The sequence below is a fragment of the Rhinatrema bivittatum genome, chromosome 2 (genome assembly GCF_901001135.1).
Source record: "Rhinatrema bivittatum chromosome 2, aRhiBiv1.1, whole genome shotgun sequence".
In the NCBI taxonomy this organism is placed as follows: domain Eukaryota; kingdom Metazoa; phylum Chordata; class Amphibia; order Gymnophiona; family Rhinatrematidae; genus Rhinatrema; species Rhinatrema bivittatum.
This window is the reverse complement of record NC_042616.1, coordinates 630,425,998-630,432,808: the sequence shown is the minus strand read 5'-3', so window position 1 is coordinate 630,432,808 and position 6,811 is coordinate 630,425,998.

The window sequence follows — 6,811 nt, the reverse complement described above, 5'->3', positions numbered from 1 at the left end:
TAGTTGTTTTGTTAGTTTTTAAACAATTTATATTCTTAAAGGCAACTGTTGCAGGGTAGGCAAACAAAGAAAAAGTATTTTAATAGATCCTGTTTTACACTAATGAGAGCAATATCTCAAATCAGTGCAGCCTCAGAGCCAGAAAGGACAGACTGCACTTGAAAATGAGACGACCCTACCACCACCAACTGTACAACAGAGAACAGAAATTCCAATTACTTTTCACTCAGCTTAGTGTGGTCACTCAGGGCTGTGCTAGTCTGAGTCTCCTCTGTGCTGCCACTGTTACTTGCAATAACGAAGTGATACTACTACTACTATTTGTTTGCAGTGGCACACATTCACACACACACTGACTGCTAATGTTTAATACTATAATGTAGAAGATGTGCAGTGATAATTTATTGTCACTGAAGTCAGTAGGCCAGTGGGCCAGTGGAAAAATGCCAAGCCACAGAGACACACAGTGAAACAATGTCACACAAAGGCCAAAGGCACAGTAAGCATAAGCATGAAAAGCAGCTAGCCAGTAAACCTTTAGGATTGAATCAGATTAGATTATCATTATAAAAGCTATTAAAGCAGCAGTTCAACTCATTCGCTCAGCCTACAAACAGAAGCAGCTGAGGCCAGACCCAGAAATATGCCCAATCCCCTACTTTACAATCAGATAGGTAGTAGGCAGGCACTGGCTGGAGTCTGACACTGCCTGCTATTGGCAGTGGTTACCTTGCTACTACTGGCTTTGGCCACTGGTGGCTAGCTAGCTTCGACTTGCTCCCACGGCTGACAGGAAGTCCACCATCAACATCAATCAGTTCACTTGCTGCAGGTAACAATGAATGAAGATTAATACTTTGAAATTGGTTGTCTTTACAAAGACATTCAAATGACCAAAAAGCTGTTGTCTCATCAATTGTCACAAAGGAAAGAAGCAGACTATCATCAGAGCAACCCTATTATGACAGGCAGTTACTGCTATTGAGTCAAAAAAGGTGGGGGTAAAACAAGAAACAACTACTTGATTGGCTGAATCGAAAACACTTGCACCAATCACCAAGTAGTACCTCTGTCTCTTACACAAATGAAACCGGATTAGGGAAATCAAAGCACATGCACAAAATACCCTTTTCTAAAATAATCAGGGATTGGCAGATTTAAAAAATGCACTTGCTAAGTATGTTTTTGCTTATGCTGCTGCTGACTTCTGGTCCTTATTGTTTGTTTACCTTTGTAACCAGGTAATGTGAGGAGGCTCACCATCTCAACACACACACATACACACACACACCACTTTGCCATCTTGGCAACATAAACCCATAACTAAGGAGACAGTGAATGGGAATGCCAAACCTTATCCTAGCTAAAAAAAAACAAAAAAAAAAACTGCTCCCCCATATGACACTTTTTAACCTAATTTGTAACAATTACTGTTTCTGTGCAATAGCTCAAGGTACTAAGCAGCACTTTCACTGACTGTGCGATACATCCATTTCTGTGTTTCTACAGCGTTTCCGCTTAGTAACAGAAAACATTGATTTTACACAAAATTTCAGGGATTTTTCCTTCATTTTCCTGCCCGACCCCGCCCAAAATGAGATAAATTAGACATTCTCGATGTGATTGACTATTTTGTAAAAAAAATGACTGCCCATCCCGAATGGAGATAGACTTAAAGATCTAAATATGTACACCTTTGAGGAAAGAAAAGATAGGGGAGATATGATAGAGACATATAAATATCTCAAAGGTTTCCATGCACAGGAAGCTAGCCTCATTCAATGGAAAGAAGACTCTAGATGAGGGTAAAGGGGGGGTAGACTCAGGAGGAATGTTAGAAATATTTCTTTCAGAGAGGGTACTGGATGCATGGAATGGCCTCCCAGTGCAGGTGGTAGAGGCAAAAATGGGGTATCTGAATTCAAGAAAGCAGGCATGATGGGAATTGCTAAAGTAATTGGGCATATGGGCAGACTAGATGAGCTATATGGTCTTTTTCTGCCCTCATGTTTCTATGTTTCTAAGGAATAAGACTCAAAACAGGAAACAGCAAAGAAACAGCTAAATTAATTCAACTAAAAACATCTTGTCACTGTCATTGAGGGTGCATTCTGCTATAGTTTCCCTGATGCAACGATGTAAAGTAGCGGTATGTTCTAATTCTGCTCTATTTATATACATATGCTTGCCTCTAGCATAGTTATTTTATCAGTTCAAAAATAGAAAGAGTTAGAAACAAATTAGGTAGTCCAAATGCCACACAACAAAAACACAGATGAATCAAAAAATAATTACTCTGTTAATGAAAAGAGATGCATGATTACAGGGTATAGCTGCTCAGCAAGAAGATGCATTAATAGAGCTAAAGATGTAAAACAGCAACAGCTACCCAGGAATGACATACAGAAATGAAAATAGTCTGAATATTATTCAAGAAAGATCAAACTCTGAACAGCCACCAGTAGAGACAAGCACATTTCATATCACCTACTGGAAATACATTAAGATATCTAAAACTAAAATGTCTGCATTTATTACTTTATTCTTAAAAAAATAAAAATAAAATCCCAGAAAAGTCAGAATCAGCATCAAGTTGAATTGACTCAACCTTTCAAATGAAATGATTATATCTTTTTGTCTATGATCCTTTTTTTTTTTTTTTTTTGCAAAGTTTCGGATTTGAGAGACAGATGCTGATTTAAGCCTTTTCTTGAATCTAATCTGTCTGATCCTTCTCCTCAGCCTTTGCAGTGCTGGTCTTCTCTAATGAGTAAGCTTCTCCATTTCTAATCAGCTTGCAAATCTCTAAAAGCAACACATTTAGAGGTCAAGTGTCTAGTCATTTATTTTAGCCATATTTTTACCAGCCAAAGATCCAGAAAATAAATAAGAAAACAAGCTGACATGCTTTCCCAAAGTAGAGGTCAATATTCAGTGCCAATTGTCTAAGTTGGATTTAGCCAGACAAATGGCAGGGTTTGAAAATCCCTGCTGACTCACCACTCTGACTTATCCAGCTAAGTAATTAGCCAGATAAAATTTAGCTGGATAACTTGGAGGCATTCCAGGGCAGAGCAAAGTTAACCAGATAAGTTATCTGGCTAACTCCGATATTCAGAGTTAGCAGATAACTCTGGTCTTGCTGTATCCAGTTCTCTTTAGTTGGCTATATTCAGTGGCACTACCTCTCTGCTAAATATTGTAAAGGGGGTCATTTTTCAAAATGCGGTAAGGCGTTTTTGCATGCATTAAGGGCTTATCGCATGTGAAAAGCCCCGTTTTCACATGCGATAGGCCTTTAACGCATGCGATAAGCCCTTAATGCATGCGAAAACGTGTTTACCACATTTGATCGCACCATATCGTATGGTGCGATGCAAATTCTACAAATAGGAGGAGTTAGGGGTGGATAGTGGGCTGGGCTAGCCTGTCTGTGAAGAGCTATCGCACAGCCATAACGCAGATTTTAACTACACCTCTTTCAAATGCGTTAGTGGCTGTGACCATGTGCTGAGGTTTATCGCCATTTGTGATGTGTCCCATAAGGCTTATTTCAGACGATTTGAAGGCTCCAGTGCCCTGGGGGAGAGAGAGAGAGAGAGAGAGAGAGAGAGACTGAGAAAGAGAGACTGGCCATAATATCATGGCCCATAGGCAGGTATTTGTATCCCTAGGGTAGGCCCACCTAGTAACTCGAGGTGGGGATTAGGTGAACCCACATTGCCCAAATCTCATCTTGGAGTGAGTTTCCTCACTCCGAAGGCCAGCAAATCTTCACAAGAGACCACTGTTCTGTTCGTAGGTGACACATAGCATGTCAAAGTGGCCCCTAATCCCCTACACATTTACCTAATCCCCACCTCGAGTTACTAGGTGGGCCTACCCTAGGGATACAAATACCTGCCTATGGGCCATGATATTATGGCCAGTCTCTCTCTCTCTCACAAATGGTCCCCCAGTGGTTGAATGCAGGAAATACATCAGGTCTGGCACTTATCGCAGAATCTGAAATGGTATCGCAATTTGCACTAACTTAGCTCTTCGCACAGGTAATTATCGCAAATTGCAATAAATACTATATTAGCATAAAACACGCCCCTTTTGCTATCGCATGCGGTACTTACCGCATTTTGATAAATCCAGGCCAAAGTTAGCTGGGTAAATGTATTCAGCTAACTTTGGTGACAACAGAAGCTGAAAATGGACCTTAAATGTAGAATACATACAGTAAAGTCTACAATGTAAATTGTACTTTGCCAGTATATATTTGCCTCACTTCAAAGGAGAATACCGGCAAATTCTTGAACAGAAAGTTGTACTACCCATTCCTGAAAAGCTAGAAAATATACATTTTGTTGAACTTCCTTTTGCAGAAGAAACAGAAGTTGAGAAGTGGGGGCTAATCAGCTATGATGCTATTATTGACCCACCATCTTTTTCTCATGAGAACAGTGGCTAATAAGATGAACCTGCTTCTCCTCAATACTAGGGATGTGAATCGTTTATCTGACGATTGAAAATATCGTCCGATATTTTCAATATTGTCAGATATCGGGGGGTCCCCGATAGCGATAGGAAACCCCATGATTAATTTAGTGGGTTTTCTTATCGTTATGGGGGGGGGCCGGGAAGAAAGGACACAACCTAAAAACACAACCTGACCCTTTAAAATGAGTTTGTTAATATCCCCCCACCCTCCGGACCCCCCCAAAAATTTTTTTTAAATACCTGGTGGTCCAGAGGGGGTCCCAGGAGCATTCTCCCGCGCTCGGGCTGTTGGCTGCCACTAATCAAAATGGCGCCGATGGCCCTTTGCTCTTACCATGTGACAGGGGCTATCGGTGCCAGGAAAACCCCAACCTCACATGAAAACCTTCAACAAATTCTCCAGGATATGATACTAGACAACCAACTCACAGCTGCCAAAATCATAACCTAAATCATCACACTGGTCAACTCCTGGAACTCTGATCTCTTAAAAAAACAAAAACATGCTGTCCCCGAGAAAATCACCCATATCAAGAATCCCAAACCCACTCTTTGGTACTCACCAGAATTAAAAGAACTAAAACAAAGGGAACGAAAACTGGAGTGACAATTTGGAAAATCAAGATCTCAAAGTGACAGTAACAACTGAAAAGACACCAAGTGATCTATCATAAGAACATAAGAAATTGCCATACTGGGTCAGACCAAGGGTCCATCAAGCCCAGCATTCTGTTTCCAACAGTGACCAATCCAGTTACAAGTACCCAAACACTAAGTACATCCCAGCTACTGATGCCAGTAATAGCAGTGACAAGTCCCTAAGTCAACTTGATTAATAGCGGTTAATGGACTTCTCCTCCAAGAACTTATCCAAACCTTTTTAAACTCAGCTATACTAACTGCACTAACCACATTCTCTGCAACAAATTCCAGAGCTTAAATCTTTGTAGAATGTAAAAGAATTTTCTCCGATTAGTTTTAAATGTGCTACTTGCTAACTTCATGGAGTGCCCCCTAGTCCTTCTATCACTCAGTAAATAAACTTCTGGGACTCATTAACCCACTAACCTTCCCCTTAACAACAGAAACCTAATGTAATTAACTTAATTCTTTGCTGACAAGATCTGCCACGTAAGAACACAACTTATGTGGCAGATCTCTGCCTCAAGGGATGGGGTGGGGCTAAAAGGAAAGAGAAATTTGGATTCAGAGACAACCAACACAAGCCATGACTTTTTATTTACAGTCTGGGGTACTGATGTTCAGACATTAAAGAAAAACACAGGACTGCTTCTACAGCCAAGCTCATAAGCAAATCACATCAAGCAAAACTGACTGATATATGGGGCTAACCTGCACAGCCGAGCAGATACTACCATGGCAAGCTTGCTGGGCAAACTGAATGGACCATTGGCCCTTTTCTTCCATCATTTCTATGTTTCTATGCTTCTATGTTTCTATGTAACTAGCTATCATCACCAAACCCATCCCCATCCAGTACAACCTAAGCCAACTCTCTACCAGATGGCAAAGTGCATGCCTTCCTCTCCAGTCTCAAGCCCAAAACATGCCCAGAAGACCACTGCACCTACTGGCTCATCAAACAAGCTAAACCTGGACTACTGAGCTGTCTCCAGCTTATCAGCAGTTGTCAATCAGAAGGCTACCAACCAGAATGCCTAAAAGAAAGCTGTGGTTAGACATATACTGAACAAGCCAAGCTTAGAGTCTGATTTACTAAAGCTTTTCTCCCATTTTGTGTCTGTGTGAAAAATACTTAGTAAATGAGGCCCTTAGTGCCTAATGACCTGAGCAAATACTGCCCAGTCTAAAATCTTCCTTTTCCTTAGTGAGTAAATCAAGAAAGCAGTATTAGCACAACTGAGTTTCTACAAATCACAAACTGCCTAGACCAATACCAATCTGGATTGCAATCCCATCAGAGGACAGAAACAGCTCCAATCAGTCTAGTCGATGAGCTCCAATTCTGCTTAGACTGCAGACAAAATGTTCTCCTGATGCTCCTGGATTCTCTGCCATATTAGACACCAAAGACCAGAAAATGTTCATCAGCCACCTGATCGAACATGGGCTCCCAGGCCTAGTACTAACATGATTTAAATCCTTCCTCCACAATAACACATAGACCATTTCTCTGGGACAAGCATCTTCTCATCCTCAACCCGTCCAATGGGGTATACTACAAGATTTTATCCTTTCCCTGATGTTATTCAGCATCTGCATGGCCCCACTTAGCAGATTAATCAGGGACTCCCAAATTCTCCACCAGTCCTTTGCAGATGATATCCAGCTACTGTCTCCT